We start from the raw sequence: 21,779 nt of genomic DNA on the forward strand, positions 1-21,779 counted from the left end.
CGTATTTGTATCCGTTGAAAATTAGTTTTCTTTCCCTTCCTTTTTTTCGTCTTTTCTCCCTGTTATCCATAGGTAAGGAGATTTGTTTTCAACACTTATTTTAGATCCAGGCTCTTTAGTATAGGGAATCTGAAGATGTAATTTCAACGATTCACAAGTTGCAGCTTCTGTACTTACTACTTCTTTGCAATTTCATTTTCCATTCTCTTTTTGCTCGATATAGTTTTGCTAATAGCCTTTTTATTTTTTTCAAGCCACTGGAGGATTCAGAGCAGGATTCTGGATATTGGTATTTAGTGGGAAGATGTAGTGGTCACTGCCCACTGTCCCCCCAATTTGCTACTACTATTGAAGGCTCATTGAATATAGATGTGTAAAATAGGCAAACTTCTGATGAAAATTTGGTAATTTGTCACTGTTAAAAATGTTTTGAAGTATTTGAGCACTGAATAATATATACATAAACGTCCATTTTTGATCAAGTTTTTCAGTATTCATCTGAAGATCTATATGTAGGTGGAAATGAAAGGACAATGATGTCGATTTTTGTAAGGTCCAAAACCTGCCTGTTACTAATTGTATGATGCGTGACAGAGTAACCATGTAGACCTCTGAGTAAAGAGATGATCTACTTAAAATTGTTTACTTGGTGTTTTCTAAACTGCTGTATAGTAGAGGAAGTGCCTGATGCTGCTGCAGGGACTGTCCCAGCAGCACGTCTGTTTTCAGAGTAACATTAACCCTAGATGCTTCAAATAGGCTGACTTAGCCACACACTTTGTCTTTATGAATAAGCTTCACTATCATGAAACTCAAGAAATTCTCTTTAATTTGAGAAATGGGAAAAAAATAAACTGCCAGTTGCATACCTCTATGAGATGGTAGCCTGCATTGAAAAAAACTAAGAAATTTAGTTTGGGTTTTTTATTTTTCAGTTCAGAATTACGTGTTGGAGTAGATTTTTGGAGGACAAATATTAATTAGTTATACAGAAACTTCTCGATTTATGAAGGTGTTATGTCCCAATAAGCACACTGTAGTTGAAATTGAAAATGCATTTACTACACCTATGCTAACAAACATTGTAGCTTAGCCTACCCTACCTGAAACATGCTCGGAACACTTAATATTAACCTACATTCGGGCAAAATCATCTAACATAAAGCCTATTTTATAGTAACTGTTAAATACTGCGTACAGATGGGATTTTGTAGACATGGTGAGATATGAAACACAAAACACAATATTCAAAAAACACTGGCAACACGGAACACTCTAGAGTTCCGGTTGTTTACCCTCCTGTGGTTAACTGGGAGCTGTGGCTGGTGGCTGCTGCCCAGCATCAGAGAGAGTATCCTACCACGTATTGCTAGCTCAGGAAAAGATCAAAATTTGAAGTATGGTTTCTACTGAATGGTATCACTTTTCCACCATCATAAAAGTTGAAAAATCGTAAGTTGAGCCCATCCTGTCAGAGACCCTCTGTCTATACATTGCTAAGATTCTCGCTGTTATCTAGTCTTTTGATTACTGTAAAAGATCACAGAATTAGACTATGTTGAGGAACAATCAAAGCTAAAATGTCTTACTTAGGCTCTCTTTGTCAACAGTAAAGCGTATTGTTAGGTAAGTTCTCTGTAGATGGCAGCATTCATGAGGTGCATGCTTACTCTGTTTGGCTGAGACTTTGAGAAGTATTTCATTATCAGAAATTTTTAAGTAAACCTAAAACGTAAAGCAACTACTATTCCAGATATAATTATTAAGAATCGATAGAGCCAGAGAATGCAGCAGAATGATCATCATAGATACTGGCTGAGTAAAGTTTTCTTCCTTCCTACACTAGAGATCGAGTTGAACTCAGGTCGTCAGTTTCAACCCTTTACTCTCAGCCTTGGGCCAAATCCGCCTGCCAGTGTGACTCTAATTCATTAGTAATGCAGATGTCATTAATATGCTAAGAGAACAGTGCTTGCGGTGTTGCTGTTATGGTTAGCTCTAGGAACTAGACAATCTCCACCAGAATTAGTGACTTGTTGGCTCCTCCATTACAATTGTCTGTTGTAAAGTAGTGACTCCTGATTGCAAGAAGATTGGACTGTGACCATTGGGGCGATACACTCTGAGGATGTGTTTGGGAACTCAAGGTGAGCTAAACTCCCAAGGCTATATCCACCTGAAGCCCCTGAATAGTGCTGGCAAAGGCAGGTGCTGGCAGCACTGATCCACATGCAGCCATTGACACCAAGACAGATGTCATCACTTAATTTTGATGGGGAGGGTATAGGGTAGAGGGGCTAATTAAAAGTATCAGGCAAAGTAATTTTCCTAAAATCACATTTCAAGACACTGTTTTGTTCATAGAGTTTGTCAAAAAGTTTACAAAAATCATGACACATACACACATTCAACTCTGCTTAAAAATACAAATTGGCCATGATCCTATTAAGGGCTCCAGATCCTCGAGAGCAGTTGGTCTTTTGCCCAGTGATTTGAGAAACTGGCATTTTAAAGGCTTTTCTGAGGGAGAAGGGAGCTGCCTCTGGTCCGGATCCCGCCCAGTGGTTTGGCACATGGAATGACAGGAAGTGGCCCAGCCTGTTTGGTGGTGCAGATTTCATCTCTGCATGCAAACCCATGTCCTGTTTTCAGTTGTCCCACCTTTGGTTTCTCCCTGTTGTTCCATGTGGAAAGAAAGTTGATAAGAAAACTAGATGTATTCCCAGACATACAAATCCAAGGAAACCAAACCTAATGAAAGATAATTAGGACAAGAGAAGAATGTATTAAACTATTTTGAAACCTTTTTTTTTTTTTTAAATTTGGTTCCCATTCTACTTACTGTAGTTTCTTTAGGCTAGGGACTTTGCATATACTCCTCCCCCCTGCAATGTAATTTTAAATAATACATTTCTGTGTCACATTTATATATACACATTTATGTATACACAATTAGGTGTATACCTTTATAATTTTAAATACATTTGTTTGTCAGCTCAAACTAATTATATAGGATCCCTTGCTATATGTATTATTGTTTAGGAACCAAATAAATTTCGATAGTAAGGGGTGTGTGTGTGTGTATAAAACAGAGACAATTTTATAAAACAATGTTTATTCTTATTACCATCAATGCACTTTAATATTTTCTATTATATGCTGTTTGATTTCATCTATTTCATTTAAAAAAGTTGGCTGAACCCATGTGATTTCACATCCCACTAATGGGTTGTGATTCAGTTTGAAAAGTGCTGTTTTAGGCCATAAATCTGTATGTGACAGATTAAGCTATGAGGCAGAGTCTTTTAAAGAAATTCCCTGCAGACCAATTGGCAACATTGGGTGACCTTTTGGCACAGCACTGTAGAGAAAAATTCTCCTATCTTTGCCTCCAGGTCATTATTGATTTTCCCCTTCCAAACATTTTGGAAAAACTCTGGTGTCTCCCCAAGGTCTACTGGGCACACAGTAATCTGAACTGGCTAAGAGTGCCAGGGGCTGTGTTGGAAAGGAACTCAGAGGCTGAGAAGTGGTATGTTCTACATGGTGATGCATATTCTGGCTCCAGGGCATGGTGAGCAAATGCTTTCTATAAGGAAACATGAAAGTTTGCATTTTCTAAGAGAAGTGCTTCAGCCAATGCTCTTAGCTTGTCGTAGTGCTCTTGGCTCTGGTTGATATAACAAGATGTCTTAGACTGGGTGGCTTAAACAACAGACATGTATTTCTCACAGCTCTGGAGGCTAGGAAGTCCAAGATCAAGGTCCCAGCCAACGCATTTCCTCAGTTAGGACTCTCTGTTTTGCAGATGGCTGCCTTCTTGCTGTGTCGTCAGAAGGCAGAGAGGAAAAGAGAAAGAGAGAGGAAGAGAGAAAGAAACCAAGCTCTCTGGTGCCTCTTCTTACAAGCATGCTCATCCCATGATGAGGGGTTTAGCTGCATAACCTCATACTAAACATAATTACCTTCCAAAAGCCCCACCTATAAATACCATCATATTGGGGTTGGAATAAGGCTTCAACATGTAAATTTTGAAGGGACACAATTCAGTCCACAGCATGGCTGCTGAAGAAACAGATTCTCCTTTTTTTTGGTCAACCCATTTCCTAAACCATTCTTGTGGCTAGAGCTTCTTAGGTCCTTGATTTTTCCCTGACACCATGCTTTAGGGCCCCACAGCCTATCTGGATAGGTATACTGCTGGCTTCTGATCTCTTGCTACACACACTGCACTCAGAAGCTTCAGCTCTTGGCAGGTGGTAGGTTTTTTATCTAACTAGGAATTAAAAATATGCTTGTGCCATCCCTGTCTTGTTCTCTGTGCCTCTGATTCTTTCCTCAGGCGGTTGGCTCAGGAGCAAGGTGGGATTGCAAGTGGGAGAATAAAAACCGGGGCTTCATAGGCTCTTCCCAGGAACACTGACTATAAGCTTCTGGAAGGCAGAGTCTGTGGGTTTGGATTGTTCACTATTACGTGCTCATGTCTAGCACAGCACTTAGTACTTAACAGGTGCTCAACAAATGATTTTAAAGGGGTGAATCAATGATAATGAAGTGGGCCAGGTGCAGCATGTGTACCGACTTCCTGTTCTTTGAGATCTTGGTCCTGATGTGGTAGTGATATTGATTCTAGTGACCGTAGGATAAGGAGAATACTGTAACCCGTTTCTCTTCTCCCCAAAACTTACCTGACAATAACCCTAATCTCAATCAGCATTGGTTTTCTTTCTTCAGTGTGAGTATTGATAGCTGCCACCTCTGTAGCTTGCTGTTGTTAAAAATAATGCCACTTTTCTGTTGGCAGAGTGTTTTGTGGCTCTGAAATGAAAGGGATTCAGTTTCACCTTCACTATCACTTTACCACAGGTGTATCAGAATTAGAAGTTAAATCAAGTTGGACTTAAAGGCATGAAATGCCTCCAAGCTATACCATCCAATAAAGTTAATGCATAGTAAATGCTAAATTTGGAAATATACTCATTGTAAAAAGCCTTAAAGTCAAGTGAAGACTATGGTAACATCATTGCTTTAAGAACACACTACTTTTCCATGTTTAAATACTGTCACAAGGTTAAAAATAACTCCAGATTTTGGGAGAAAAAAAAAAAAGACACAGGTGCCATCTGCTTCTAAACTGTTCTGGAGAACTTGAAAGAGAGAGAAAAAGAACACTAACCACAAAATAGCTTCAAAGAACTTTCTTGTAAACACTTTACCCTCAGACATATATGTGTGGGTTATGTGTTTGCAATAATACATTTAAGAACAAAGTAGTGTTAGCCAAGTGAAGTGTTTCAACTACTAGTTATTATTTTAGGTTAATAATTTTTTTTTCTTTTTTTCATGTCTTTTTTTTTAAAAGTAGAGGGTTTTTTAAAACTCTCTTTTGGGAAAGCTACATATCTAATAAACAGAGTATTGATTTTTTAAAATTTCAAGGTCAAATTCATACTGCAAAATATGATGTTTAATTGAGTCAAGGAACCGTGTAATTCAGGACAAAGAGGAACTTTTCATGAAGTTGATAGCAGCTAGAGTCAAGGTTTTACTCAAATTATATTGATCTTTACCTCAGTTTTAAAAATCTATTTGTAGTACAGGATTATCTGAAGATTTCCTTACTCCAATGGTTTAATCAGAAAGTTAGATCTAAATATTGATGGCATAGTATTAGCACATAAAGGATGTGGACCCTTCAATACAGTTTGCCAGAGATTTTCCTCAGTCATTATCTTGTCAGTGGTAAAGATCAAATAAAGAAAAGAACAGTGTCTGGAGAGACAGTGATTCATAGTGATGGGTAAAGGGTAATGCATATAGACCTTCCTCTTTTCTCTCAGATTAGGGTTTCTCAATCTAGGCACTATAGACATTCTGGCCCAGATAATTCCTTGTTGTGGGGGCTGTCCTGTGCACTGTAGGATGTTTAACAGTGTCCCTGGCCTCTACCTACTAGCTGCCAGTAGTGACACCCTTATAAGTTGTTACAACCCAAACTGTCTCTAAACATTGTCAAATGTGTCCCATCTCCCCTCTTGAGAATCATGTCTTGAAGCTAGTGTTTTACACATTTTCTTTCAGTTATGTAGCTAGTGAACAACAACAAGGTTGATGGATTATGTTCATTTAGCTTTACTGAGTATCTGCTACAACCAAATGTTTCTTCCATTTCTATATAAGATTTCTGTTTTATATGTATTCCACTTTATAATTTGCTTAATATTTTTATTTAAATTACCTTATTTTGTTAACCTAAATTTATTTACCAAGAATACAATTTTCACTAAACTGAAAACCATAAATCAAAGCAAATTGTATATGCCATAAATAGAAATAAATTGTAAAAATAAATTGTAATGAAAACATAGCATTTTTAGTAAATTATAGCTAGACATGTCCACATGCAGAAGGCTGTAACCCTGAGGATTGATTTCTTTGTTAAAAAAAGAGATTATCAAAGATTAGGAGAGTTAAAACCAGAGCAGCACAAATTGAGGTTTCCGTCTTGATATAATCAGAATGATTGAAAAGTAATTGAAAAGTGAAGGATGTTCTCTCTCTCTCTTTTTTTCCCGTTATTTCATTCCATGCCTTTGTGCTACCTAAAGTCCTCTTGTTTATAGGTCTAAGCTTTTCAATAATTCTGACCTAGACGATGTATGCTGACAGTGTGCATGTAGTGGGGTAAGGGTCTAGAGTATGAATGAGCATGATAAATAAAACAATATTTGGCCTCCAAGTATGTAGGGTACTACTAATAAGGTACCAACAATAAATCTAATACAAGATAAATTAATGTATAAGTAAAGTGAATAAAACTGTTATTAGAGATCTAAGAACCACAGCTGTCTTCATGACAGAGTTATGACAGACAGGACTGGGGTGTCTTTATGGGGGAGGACTTTGAAATTTGGCAGGATTTTAATAGGTAGAGCACTGGCAAACAGCATGTCAGGCAGATGGTACATTCTAAGAAGAGGCAAAAAAAAGGACAGAAGAATTCAGGATATACATTTTTGTTTTGCAAAATTTATAAAGCATGAACATTGCAATGGCAGATAAGGTTAGCAGGGTAAGTTCATGTCAGACCAAAGACAACCTGTTTAAAAAAAAAAAAGGAGTAGGCTTGTGTCACTTGAAAACCAAGTTGTAGATAAAGTAACCATTGTGAGAGAAAAATGTCAGCTATAGAAGCAGCTGGGTCTTGGGCTGAGGTTGTAGGACTCAGAATTTGCCACTATCTGTAATGCAGATCAAACATGGGACTAGATAAGAGAAAACTGATGAGGTTGATTTCTTTTTTTAAAAGGAAAAAACCATCCCATAGCCTATGACTAGGTAATAAAGGAGAAATGTTGGACTTAGATCAGTTACCTAGACCAGGTAAAGAGTGAGTACAAAGAAACAGTAAGTATTTTAGGCTTGAAGGCCATTCAGTCTCTGTTGCAGCTCTACCCTCTGACATGGTTGAGAGAAAGCAAGCATAGACAACATACAGAAAATAGCATGTTACTGTGTTCCAGTGAAATGTCATTTATGACAGTAAAATTTGACTTTCATATAATTTTCACATCACAAAATAGTGTTCTTCTTTTGATTTTTTAAAAACGCAAAATTTGTTTTTAGACTGCAGACTGTACAAACTCAAGTGGCTGCTAAGTGTGGTCTGTGGTTTGCTAACCTAGACTAGTCAGGCTACACTTCTGCTCCTCCTCAGTTGCATGAGAATTTCAGGTTAAAATGATATCAAATCTTAATTTATTCAGGGAACTACCTTTAGTCTCTCTTTCACTTTGAAAATGTCAACTTTATATTAGTTTTCCACATGGGCACAAGCTTTAAATGCATACTCATCTTTTATCAAAATCTACTGAAACTGCTACAGTTACAGTTCTTACCTACCTAACACGTTGGCTAGTTCCATTTCTCTCTTTCTTCCTCCTATTTTTTTTTTGTCTTATATTGATTATATGACTGATGTTTACTTCATATAATGTTTGTGAAAATGAAGAACGTTTATTTGAAGGGCGTGAAAGTTAAATTTCCATACCATGAACAGTGTTCATATCAAAAGACTGTTTATTGGTGGGTAATTTGTTTTGTGCATAATAACTAAATAGGTTTCAAATTGATAATTCCTCTGTTATATTTAGAGTGACCATAATATGCTAAAGAAATTACTGATGAAAGATTTACCTCTAACTAGTAAAGTTCAATTAATTTTTCCATTTACTAGTATGTTAGCTGTGTGTTGAATAATCCTATATGCTAGTCTCAGGTGGATAATTAAGGTCATTTAAATGAGGACCCCGTTTAAGCAATCTTTTGAAAACTTAAAATTATTCCTTTTTATATCTTGAATAGAGTTAAGTTACATCAGCCACTCATATTTCGACTATAGCAGAGGTCTGTAAAGTGGGATGCCTGTAGCCAGGGGATGTGTAATACAATAAGGTGCTAGAAGAAAGTATTAGAGAATCTATTTTGGTTTCTTTTTTTAATTTTTGTCTTTAATTTTTATTTTTGGATGTTTTAAAAAGCACATTAATGTTGGTTAAGTAACACATATATACCATTAATAGGTACATTAGTATACACAGTTTGGGAGCATATGCTCAAAAAACATTTTATTGGATGATGACTGGGTCAAAGAATGGTAGTCATAAGTGGTTACTGAATAAACTTCTTTATATTTAAATAACATTCTACTTTATGAAAAGTGAGTTTAAAGCAAATATATAGATCAAAATGCAAACAAAAAATCATATTGCAAGGTGTGTCTTTGTGCAGAAAGGGGAAGTGGGTACATACGTGCAACTGTTATGCATCTCAAGACTACTTGATGGACGGTTTTGATAAGAACTTACTGCCATTGTAACCAAAACAGTCACATAGAAGAAAACAGAACGAGAGCAAAGGAAAACAGCTTGCACATCTAGCAGAGGGTGAACTTAACTTTGGCTTCAACAACGAAGGTTGAGTGGTCATGGAGTTGAGAGGGAAAAAGAGTAGAGAAATAGGGTTCGTTTGCAAGAACCTCAATTTTAATATAACTAATGCACTTCATGGCAAATTTTGCCAACTGCTGGCTTAGGCAGCTGAAGGCACTGACCTAAAGTGTTTTGTGGGCAGTACTTGAAGAGTTGTGGGCATCAGAGCCAGGATGCTGAGCTTAACCCTGTCAGCAAATGTGTTGTTACCACTTACTTGTTAAGTCGTGTTTCAGGGTGGTATGGCTCAAAAATTCACCAGGTACCAGTATTTCTTAGAAAAAAATAAAGAAGGCTGGATTTGAGACCACCGTCTGATTGGAATAGTGTCTGAAAAAGATAATGGATAGGACACATTCTTACCTGTTTTCTTTACAAGTTTGTAGTAGCATGCTTTGTTAAAAGTGCATTTTCTTCGATGTATGTCATGCCTGTAGAGAGAACTTGACTAATATAAACCGGAACATAGAAGTGTAGAAGGTAACGGATCTGTAATAATGCTCACACATGTCTTGTTACCTACAATGAAGTATTTGAATGATGTTTCCCTCTTTTAGGTCGTTATGGACTGTTTAATAGAGACCTTCACTTGCATTTTACTTTTCATTGCTCAGAATGTTGCACTGTTAACTTGGTCTGCCTTACTTGTAGTGATTTGAAGGGACAATTCATGACTACTTTAACTTAATAAGCAGCTGCCTTCCACTTAGGACTCTAACAGACACAAAAAGTTGTTCTTAGTTGTGAATACTGCTCTAAGATTAGTCTTTACCTGGATTTTAATATCTGCTACTTCTTCATTCAAATATGTCATTTTTATTCAAAGCTGTCCATCAGGGCAACCACTGAGAAAATAAGACTATGCTATTAAATATGACCAAATTCAAAATATATAATTCAATAAATCAGCCTGCCCCAGAGTGTTCAGTTCTAATAGGCCTCCAAAAGGTTCTTCTGTGGGTTAAAATGTTTTAGTGACTCCTGAGGGACCCTGGACTCTTCCTCTCTTTTTCCCCTCAATGTGAACAGGTACGCTAATAACAATGTTCAATGAAATAAACTCGTGAGCTCTCCTGGGTGCAACTTGTAACTACAGGCAAACTAATAACCTAATAAACAGAGTGTGCCATATGTATGTGTGACACACCGATGAAGTGGGGACCTGAGGAAATTTTCAGGATGATCGCCAGAAAACCAGTGCAGTTCTTTAAAATACTGACCTACTGAAGAAATGGAATGTTGGGGCTGAGCTAAGGGCTGTTGGGGGAAGTGGTTGGCCTAAGGTTCTGGCCTGGGCCAGGCAAGGGCAGCAGAGCGCTGGTCCGGGCCTGAGCCAAGTAGTAGAGGGGAGTGATCCTCGGGGAGCAACATCTAAGGGCAGAGGTGGGCTCTGAGGCCAGGAGCACCAAGCAGGCCATTCTGGACAGCTGGATTGGTGCAGATGAAGGTCTGCTGAGCACGGCGGGGGCTAAGACAGGAATAGGCAGGACACAATTGTGACTTGATGGCCCTGCCTCTTCAGGCATAAAGCCCTGCCCCTCACTCATCTTCGTTTGTAAAGCGAAGATTGTGGTAGTGTGTTCCCCACATCATTTCTGTGACAAGCAAATGAGATCACAAATGGGAAACACTGAGTTCCATACCCAGCACATAAACTTAATATTATTCCCCACACAGGCCACCAAAAGGTGGGAGGCAGGAGATAATGACTCTCACTTGTGTATTGATAGGATAAACACCTTACTTAGTTCAGTTTATACAGCCTTGTTAGCAATCCAACCTCAATTTCCAGGCCAGCCCCCTTCCCCACCACTTCTCTTCATAATTACCATCATGGGATGTTTACTAGGAGCTTGCTGTGATTCTACTGTCTCTAAGTATGTTGCTAGTTAGTTCAAGAATACTACCAGGTGTTTATCACCAGCACCAATTCACAAGGAGGAGCCTGAGGCTCAGAATGGTGAGGCACCTTGTCCAAGTTCACACAGCCAGGTGGAGAGGAGCAGAGCTGAGACTCAAGCCCTGGTTTGTCAGACTTCAGCACCCGTGCTCTTTCCGCTGTACCCGCCTTCGCTGCACAGACGCCTCAGTGATCTTCATATCTCTGTGGTGTTACACATGAAACTCTCTTAGCCTGAAATGTACCTCTCCTGTGAATCACTCCAGGACAGTCATCCAACCCCAGGTAGAAAGTTTCTGTCCTTTCCCCACTCTCATATCGTTTCGTAATTCCCCATCTCCGGGAATTGGGGTTTTTGGTCTTACAGGTGAATGCTTTGTGGTCTTCACCACCAGAACATCTGCTCATTGGGCAGAGGAACCCCATATCTTATCCCTCTTTTATTCCTACTACTAGGCCCGTCCCTCAGCCTAATGCTTGCCTCCCCTGAAGTGGTTCTGGAACATTATGTGAATGAGCAAATGTCAGAGGAATTAGGCAAATAGGTGCAAGAAAATCAGCAGTACTTAAAACTCTCTTTCTTCAGGATGTTTTTTGTTATACGAACCCCCTTCTAAACTAGCACACTGAAATAACTTGTTTAGTACCCGTCTCCCTCTCATTAGAATGTAAGCTCTTGAGGGTCTGGTTTCTGTCCCTTTGTTCACTGCTGTGTCCCCAGAATCTTAGCACAGTGCCTAGTGTATAGTGAACACTCATTACATATTTGCTGAGTAATAAATCGGTTGCACCAGTGGGGTTTCCACAATTGAAAGTCCTTTTGAAGCCAAGGAGCTCTGGTCTTTTGTCAGTCATCTCTGTTTTAAAGAGCCGCTATCTCTAAGTGATCAGGAATACTGTCACCTTCTGTGAGTAGATTGTCTACCTCTAAGATCCCTTCTAGTCCCAAGCATATGTGCACCTGTGTTTTCTTCCAGATGAATTCTCTGGGTGATCACCTTAGTTCTTTATGTTGTTCAGGAGACAGAGCAGCTTTTGGAATAAGTAGGGCTCTCAGCCTGAAAGGCTTTCTAAGTGTGTTGGAGGATTCCCACATAAGTTTTACTCTCATTTTGTGCTTTCTAAATACATCACCTTTAAAAAATGTACCTATTGTTATATTCACTCATTTGTACTTCCTGCTGTAGACCATACAAATGCTAGCACTAGTTGTAGATATCTAGGACAAAATTTAGAAGAAAGTGTGTTTCCTGGCTTTCTCCACCCGTCTAGTTTTGCTTTTAGAAAAGAATCATTCTTTTTAGAAAGCTTGACTTATGACCTATTTGTGGCTATGTAACCAATTAGCAATGTCCTGCCACATGGTTGGGTAACATATCACCTGCCTTGACCACAGGAGGGAAAGGAAGACCTAAGGAGAGGGTCTTGAAGGAGATAAGAGCATAAATAGTCTGTTCCATGTCTATCTTTGTTTGGGAATTTTTTTTAAAAGCCATCTACTGAAATGTTTATTTATTCGATCAAAAAGAAATGCACTTAACTTCCAAGTAGGGTTATTAACTTTATGTTCCTGATGTTTATGCACTGTCAAAGTAATTATTCTGGAAATATGTACCTTCCCATCTTTCTTTTGACAACCAGAGGCCAGGGGAGTGTGGTGAAAGGAAACTGTGGGTGGGAAGCAGAGGGGCAGACACAGGGCAGAGGGGCAGACACAGGGCAGAGGGGCAGACACAGGGCAGAGGGGCAGACACAGGGCTGAGGGACAGAAGGCAGGCCATTCCTCACCAGCTTTACTTCTTGTTTTCTGAGTCCGGTTACCCCTAGTCCCAGAGCACTTCTCTGTCCCCTCCTAATTTCTCCCTGTTTCCTTCATCTCTCCAGAGCGTAGGTACCTTGCATTTCCTTGTATCTCCCCATCTTATGGAATGAATGTTTATTCCTCCAAAGGCATGCATTGAGACCCTAACTCCCAATACAATGGGGTTTGGAAATGGGCCTTTGACAGAGAATTAGGTTGAGGTGAGGTGATGAGGCATTAGTGCTCTTATTAAAAGAGACTTGAGAGCTTGCTCGCTCGCTTGCTCTCTCTCATCCCTGACCACGGAGGACACAGCAAGAAGGTCATAATCTGCAAGCCTGAAAGAGAGTTCTCACCAGAACCTGACCACACTGGCACCCAATTGCAGACTTCCAGCTCTCAGAACTGTGAAAAAAAATGTTTTTTTAGTTAAGCCACCCAGTCTGTGGCACTTTGTTATACCAGCCAGAGCAGAGAAAGATACCCTTGTACCCTTTTTCTCCATTTGGCACCTGTCTGACTTCGCAGTTTGAGCAGCGATCTGCTCTTCTTTCCCAGATGCCCGGTATTTTCTCCCAAATGTTGGGGAAAGAAGGCCAGAACCCCACTTCACAAAGAGTACAGCCCCTTACTTGCTTTATCTAGGATGGTTGAAGCTGACTCTGAGTTGTTTTTTTTTTTTTTTTTTTAACACGAGGTGGGCTGCCTAGCATGCCTCCACCTTGCCAGACCCTAGACTGGGACAGTTCTTCTGTGGCTGCATCCCCACTTCCTCTCTTGCCTTCCAGGCACTAGCACCTTGGTATCCCACCGTGCATCCGTACCTGTTGGCTTTCCAAGTGCCAATGCCTGCCAACTCCTGGTACATTATTTCCTCAGCAGCTGGCACGGGATTTTTTGTTGCCAACTAGAAGCTCAGCTATTAAAAAATAAAACTTGGCCCATCTTGAGTATCATATGTTTTCATCAGAACTTGGATCTGCATTCTGGCACAGCTCACACGATCACTTTGGGGACCTCTCTCAGGACTAGGAACCCAGTGTTCCTCTGGTCTTCGACCATGTTTTCACCTTATTCCAAATACATTCTCAAATCCTTGAAAAATCTGTGATGCTTACAGTTAATTTGAGGGCTGTTTTACTCAGGTTTTGCTTGGTTTTATTGGATTTTTTTTTTAAACCTTATCAGTGTTTCCTTAGCACTAGGTTGCTTTCTCTGGCTGTTATTGTCAGTTTTCTATCTTAAATTGTAAATTCCCAAGAATAAGATTCATGTTTCTTAGATTAATGAATAGCTAACACACAACACTGAAATGCGGACATTTACTTCATGGCTTTGCATGAACGTGAGGTTATCCAAGAAAGGAGATTTTTATTTGCAGGGATTGTTAAATATTACGATAAATGAAAAGGACAGGCTTTGGGGTTAGAAAGACCTGCAATAGAGTCCCAGTTCATCCACTCATGAACTGTGTCACTTTAGACAAATTTTCAATGAGCCTCAGCTTCTCCACCCGTAAGAAGAGATAATAATGATTAAATGAGGTCAGTGCATCCATTATACATAGTAAGTGTCCAGTAAGCATTAGATATTATCGATATTAATTATGGAATAGCTGTCTGTAAAGGTGGAGGGACCGTAGGTGATTGGATAGCACACTTTCTCAAAAATGTCATAAGATTCTAAAATTCTGGAAATGTGTTGGCAGGAGGCCTTAGTAATTCTCTGCTGCTTCTTGCAGCTTCTGAGTAAGCTTTCTGAGCATCTAAGCTTCCCCTTTACCCAGGGGTAGTACATTGTGCAATATTTGTAAATATTTGACTACTATTTTTTGGTATTTCATGTATTGAAAAGAAGATGTAGTAGAACCATAAGATTTTCCACATCTGCAGACAAAAGGAAAGTTGGGGTAGTTTAACTGCTGCATATGGTTCTTTCTGTATAATTTTTAGTGTTTTTTTTTTCTTCTAAAAGGGTGTTAGAAAATATTTATCTTGTTGTTGCTTTGAGGTCTTATTTACACTAACTTTAACTGTTCTTTATAGATTAATTTTTCATTCTGAATGTTGCATTCTTCACTGGGAAGTTAAATAACCAAACCCAGAATCACTGCAACTTACCTGTGATTCAGAAATAAAGAATAGAGTTATGGAAATCATTTAACAATCTAAAAAAGAACCCCATAAGTAGTAAGGAATATTTTAAAGCAGTCTGTTGGTTTGTGCATGCTGATGAAACAGTATATCATATGGAAGAAACTTATATTTAAATGATGTCACTATTAGCCATACCTAAAAAATGTGTTTCTCTAATGCGATACCTAAGTTGTAAAATAAAGTTTGATTTCCAGTTTCATCTTATATTTATTTAATAGCTGCTTTTAATTGTACTACCGTCTCTTCTGGTGAAGGAACGTCATTGCAGCACTTAAGAAAACAGTAACCTTGAAGAAAGCTGTTAATGAGATACTCATAACTAAGAAAGAAAAGGGGAAGGATAGAAATTAGATGACCTAGGAGACACCTTACTTGAGTGTCATTTAGGTAAGGGTTATTCATTCTGGAATGCCTCTCGGTAAAGGAGGAGGGATTAGAAATGATTAGGTATCACGGCCTTTCAGGTTGTTCTCTGGTTCTAAGATTTCAGAAATGTTTTGGCTGTAGGGCAATGCTAAGAGTCAAAAGCAGGGCTGCAGCCCACATAAAATAACCCTATGACTTTAGTAGATATTAATAGAACCCCCAGTGGCAACTATGGTGGTATAAAGATACATTCCAACTCTGATACCTAGTAGTCGTTTATTGTTAATGAATCTTTTAAATTGTAACAAGCCCCATTTTCTCGTCTGTAGCATGAAAATACTAGTGCCTTTTTTCACAGGATTATTGCAAAGATTAAAAAAGATAAAATCTTTGGCTCTAGTTAAGTATAAAAGCTATGCACACACTGCAAATTTTTATTTGAACAATAATAATTGTGACTTTTTTTTTTTTTTTTTTTTGCTATTAACTGAACTGCAGATTTTATTTGAATTTCACCAGCTTTTCTACTAATGTCCTTCTTCTCTTCTAGGGTCCAGTCTAGGCAATTATATTGCATTTAGTTACCATGTCTTCCTTGCTCAGTTTCTTAGTCTTTGCTTGTTTTTCATTACCTTGAAAGTCTTGAGCAATACCAGACAAGTATCCTGTGGAATACCCACCCCTACCCCTATGTCCCCAGTCTGGATTTGTCTGTCATTTCTCATGATTAACTGGGGAAGAATACCACAAAAATGAAGTGCCCTCCTTGTGACATCATATCAGATGTTCCATAATGTCATATGACATCTCTATGGATGTCAACCTCTGTCACTTGCCAGGTTTCTCCACTCTACAGTTTCTATTTACCTCTTTTCTTACTCTATCTAGTCTTTGGAACTTGGTGATTAAGTCTAGCTCACCCTTGGGGAAAAGGGGGTTAAGCTTCACTGCCCAGAGTGGGGAATATCTACATAAATTGCTTGTCGTTCTGTAAGGAATATTTCTGAGGTATTCTTTTATAACTGATAAATTCTTATATATATAAAAGAATGATTGAATGTCTTAAGTCATTTTTAAAAAGTCTTGTGAAAAATATACTGCTGCCAGTAAATCATGCAAATGGGAATGTGCTAACCAGTGAGAAGCTTTGAATCTAATAGGAGAAGCTGTCTCTGGAATCTTGCTCTTAACAGTGGAGCACATTGGAGCCGAGGGCTTAAAGGGAGGGCCTGAAGTCAGGTTTGTGTCATCTTGACAGAGGTAGATCAGGTCTAGGCGATAACTGATTTCTGTGTATGTCTTGTTGGTGAATAATTCATGGCAGGAACAGCCCTTATTTAAGATGGTCTGTTGGAACTTTCCACTGGAAGACCACACAGGCAACTTTGATGCAGGCTATTCAAAACTAACTCCATCTTCCACTCACCCCCAAATAACAGCCACAAGAAAACGTGCTGTCCTGCTTGTGTAACCCACCTCAGTACATGTTACCCTCATCTGCTTTGCTCCAGAATCCAGAGGTGTTCTGGATTTCTCCTTCCCCCCTTCCCCTAATAAGACATATTCTTCCACTTAATACACGTATAACCCTGGGCAAGTCGTTTATCCTTTCTGAGCCTTGGAAGAGGTATAATAATAATCTCATAAGGTTATGAAGATTAAGTGAAACAGTGTATCATAAAGTTCCTTGGCATAGTGCCTAGTATATTTCACACATTCAATAAAGGTTAATGGGTATGATTTGTATCTCTGAAATATATTTTAAATCCATTCCCTCCTCTGCAGGGCAACTGATCTTTTTCATTTACATCATTTGGAACTCTTTCCTGGGTTATTGCACTGGTATTTAAATCTTGTCTCTAATCTTATTGCATCCCATCTGCTTGTAAGATGACCTTTCTAAGGCCAAGTTTCATTATGTCACTCCCCTGCCTAAAATCCTTTAACATCTTCCATCCCATCCAGGATGTGAAACTCCTTTGCATGAACAGCAGGTCTTTTCAGAACAACTCTTGCGCTTCCTGTCTTACTCCCACCATGCCTGCATTCTCACCTGGGCTCCAGCCCTACAGCTATTTTTCCTCACCCAGGATGTGTCATGCTGTCCCGTGTTCCTGTGCAGCACCTCCATGGTGCCTCTTCCCAAACTGCATCCCCTCACTCTACACCCCCTCTTTCTACACCCCACCTTGCCTATTTTGTAAACACCTTTTCTGACATCAGGATGGTGCAGGTGTCATCCTGGGAAGCCCTGCCTGGCTCAGATGCAGGCAGCCTGATGCTCTGCCTCTACTTTTTAGTGCACTGCCACGAGGTCCTGTCTGCCTCTACACCTGGATTGGGAGCTCCTCTAAGACATTTTAGTTCCCATTTACCTCCACAGTTCCGGGCAGATGTTTAAAAAATTATTCAATGACATGTAGTAAAGCACAATAAGGCAGATTTTACTCAGGACCGTTGAAGGGACAAGGAGAGTGGATGGAAAATTACTAAGAGGAAACATCGGTGATATAGGGAACCTGTGATTCTTCCTGAAGATAGCCAGGGTGATCAGGCATCACCTGGGGAAGAGTGAAGGATGAGGAACTTGTTCAGACTCTCAGTGTAATCAGACATTGAGAGTAGTGGGTTATTGCCAGATTGACTTAGCAAGGTTCTTATGAAAACTGTATTTTACAAGGAAGCACACAGATGGGCGTAGCAGAAGGCTCAGGAGCCTGACTAAAGTTTTGTCAAGCAAAGAATCTTTGTCACACAGGGTAGATTTAAAAAAAAATGTTTATTGCCTGCGAGTTATAGGTTCTATCATGACTGAGTTAATTGGAAATTTTACTAGCCCTACAATGGGGAAGGCTCCTATTCCTCTCTCTGCCAATATCTTCTTGTTTTTATCTGTTTGTTTTTGCACCCTTTTGAAGCCTATTAAGAGCATGAGGAAGGATTCAGGCAAATATCTCTGTGAGTCTCCTAGCCAGCAGTTCTTTCCTGTGTTTACAAAGGGGCACTGCTAGGGAATGTCAAGCCTCATAATGTAAAAAATACTGACGATATTGTGATTGTATCTTGTGCCTACAGCCGCATGAATGCAACATGCATTCATCTTCACCATTCTTAAGATTCTGACTTAGATTCTTCAGGAACTTAGAGCTGAATAGAACTTTAAAATTCAACCAGTCCAGTGTTATATTTGTTTTTTTGTTTTTGTTTTTAAATATAGATGAAGAAACTGAAACGCAGAGAAGTCACCCGCCTTTTCCAGCCCTTCCAAGCTAGTTGGTAGTAGAAATGGAACCAGAACCTTGGTCTTCTGCACTTTGTCTCTGACATACTTCCTTTCTTCACAAGTGCCATTTGCAGAAAGCTGGGCTTAAACCATTCCCAGCTATTCCTCCTACAGCTTTCCTGAATTATTTCGGAATACAAAATTTTGTATCTCCAAGAAACTATTACAGATTTAGATTTTAAAATATGAACTATTTTCTACCTTGTAGGTTTTGCTTACCATTTTTTTTTCTTTGCAGAGGATATGTCTTAAAAATTGAAATGCAACAAAAATTATTAAACATTGCATAATATTTTATACTTACCTTCCTTCCCATTTTGGAGAGTGTTCACCTTGTAAAAAATCTTCATCCTCAGGTGTATTGGAATCACAGTTAAGAATTCTAGCCTTAATGTTGGTTTGCATTGTCTTCTGGTCTATGAGTGATTTGGGGCTGAGGTATTCATTGTCATACTTCTTTGAAGATACTAGTTAAGTATGCTAGTGTCCCACTCACTTTTAAAAGCTGACCTGTATTAAAATATAACATAAAATAGGCCTGGCGCAGTGGCACATGCCTGTAATCTCAGCCCTTTGGGAGGCCGAGGTGGGGGGATGACGAGGTCAGGAGATCAAAACTATCTTGGCCAACATGGTGAAACCCCGTCTCTATTAAAAATACAAAAATTAGCCGGGCATGGTGGTGCATGCCTGTAGTCCCAGCTACTCAGGAGGCTGAGGCAGGAGAATTGCTTGACCTCAGGAAGCGGAGGCTGCAGTGAGCTGAGATCGTGCCACTACGCTCCAGCCTTGGTGACAGAGCAGGACTCTGTCTCAAAAAATTAAAAATAAAATAAAAATAAATGAATAAATAATGTAATATAAAATAAATCATTTTTTGTTTCTAACTTTCTAACTCTGGGAAAAGTGAATGTTTGAGCAGATGGATTGATGAATATATTACTAGAATATTTAGCAGAAATGAATATAATGAATATATTGATGGATTGATGAATATATTACTAGAATATTTAGCAAAACTCACATGGAGGTGGTACTTTTATGGGGCTTGCACATGTTACAGGACTAAGCTTACTTTTTACTTTTTTACAGTTGGGGACATACTGATTCCATAAGTTATTTACAAGAGAAATATCTTTGATATTTATTCTTAATTTCAGTTAATACTGGCCTCACCCAATTTGCATTAAATACATATTTTTCTCTTTTCCTCTTTACCCCAGTCCATAATTTCACTGACTATGGTGATAGGCTGTCAAATAAAGCTTTAAGTTTCTTTCATTGATATGAAAAATTATTTTAATTTATTGTTGATAACAATAGCAGAAGTTTTTATTATTGGTAAAAGGGAAAATTGCAACAGTGTCATATTTCTTTTATTCACATGCCTATATCTAAGCTTGTACTGAAAAATGTAGATACTAATACAGTTTCTGCCATATCTTTTCTTCCTTTCTAGGTCTGCTTTCTCTGACATGAGTTACAACTCCCATGTTCATATTTCTCTCAAATAACTCTACTTTGACCCCCTCAGTTGATTTTTGTTCTCATAATTCCATTAAATAGCAGCAAATGAGTTTCACTTGACTTCTTCAACTGATTCCCTGATCTAGTATTTTAAACCTCTTAACTGTCTGTAAATTTGTTGATAACACACATTACCTTTTTTTTTTTATTATACTGTAAGTTCTAGGGTACATGTGCACAATGTGCAGGTCAGTTACATATGTATACATGTGCCATGTTGGTGTGCTGCACCCATCAACTCGTCAGCACCCATCAACTCATCATACATCAGGTATAACTCCCAGTGCCATTCCTCCCCCTTGCCCCCTCCCCACAATAGGCCCTGGTGTGATGTGTTCCCCTTCCTGTGTCCAAGTGATCTCATTGTTCAATTCCCACCTATGAGTGAGAACATGTGGTGTTTGGTTTTCTGTTCTTGTGATAGTCTGCTGAGAATGATGGTTTCCAGCTGCATCCATGTCCCTACAAAGGACACAAACTCATCCTTTTTTATGGCTGCATAGTATTCCACGGTGTATATGTGCCACATTTTCTTAATCCAATCTGTCACTGATGGACATTTGGGTTGATTCCAAGTCTTTGCTATTGTGAATAGTGCTGCAATAAACATACGTGTGCATGTGTCTTTATAGCAGCATGATTTATAATCCTTTGGGTGTATACTCAGTAATGGGATGGCTGGATCATATGGTATTTCTAGTTCTAGATCCTTGAGGAATCGCCATACTGTTTTCCACAATGGCTGAACAAGTTTACAATCCCACCAATAGTGTAAAAGTGTTCCTATTTCTCTGTATCCTCTCCAGCACCTGTTGTTTCCTGACTTTTTAATGATTGCCATTCTAACTGGTGTGAGATGGTATCTCATTGCGGTTTTGATTTGCATTTCTCTGATGGCCAGTGATGATGAGCATTTTTTCGTGTGTCTGTTGGCTGTATGAATGTCTTCTTTTGAGAAATGTCTGTTCATATCCTTTGCCCACTTTTAAAAGTGATAAGATGACTACTGTGTGCCATAGAATGCCATGCATTCATGGACAAAGTTTCTGATATAAACAAAACTTACACAAAACTGTTGGATGTGTATGTCGTAATCTTGTGAACAGAATTATCAGCCACAGGAGTAAATGGTTCTCACAAATGACTGCAGTTTGTATAACCTGTGTTCAGCCAAAGCATGTTTCTATTTTTATTCTTCTCTATCTATTTATAGAAAACATTGATGTTAACATTATTTTTCTGCCAGCCACCATATAGAGCAGGGATTTCTAACTTTAATCCATAGATCTTCCTGTGCCTAGGTTTTGGGACTATATGAAGCTTCTGAAATCGAAAGCTGTATTTTATGTGTGGACACATTTTTCTGAAGCAAGTCACTATAGCTTTCATCGAATTCTTGAGATGTTTAAGGAGCACTGATGTTTGAGGTTTGTTCACATAAATGTATTTGTACATATTCTCAGAATAGCTGGAAAGCACAAAGCTTGTGCTCACCTATTCGTTTAACACACTGTTTTCTTTCGCCACTGCCCTGCCCAGTCCGTCTATCCCCAAGAAGTGCTTTCTGTATTCTTATATTCCCAGTTTTTACTGCTTCTGTGTTCCCTTTTATCAGTTAGGATGCTTTTGTGTACAAATGTAATTTAATAAGTAAGTACTGAAGCACCAAAAGAAACCTAGCTGAGATCATCTTAACCAATGGATAGATTTATTGGCTCAAGTCACTAAAGTCCAGAGCTTATTCAGTTTTACATGC

The 21,779-nt window shown here is 38.8% G+C and overlaps 1 protein-coding gene across 2 annotated transcripts in view; it reads left to right on the top strand.

The window, feature by feature from the left end:
- The window catches only part of CAMK4 (calcium/calmodulin dependent protein kinase IV), a 255,035-nt gene that overhangs the window by 1,016 nt on the left and 232,240 nt on the right, over window positions 1–21,779 (top strand). The window lies entirely within an intron of this gene.

This window comes from Macaca mulatta, chromosome 6 (assembly GCF_049350105.2).
Source record: "Macaca mulatta isolate MMU2019108-1 chromosome 6, T2T-MMU8v2.0, whole genome shotgun sequence".
NCBI lineage: Eukaryota > Metazoa > Chordata > Mammalia > Primates > Cercopithecidae > Macaca > Macaca mulatta.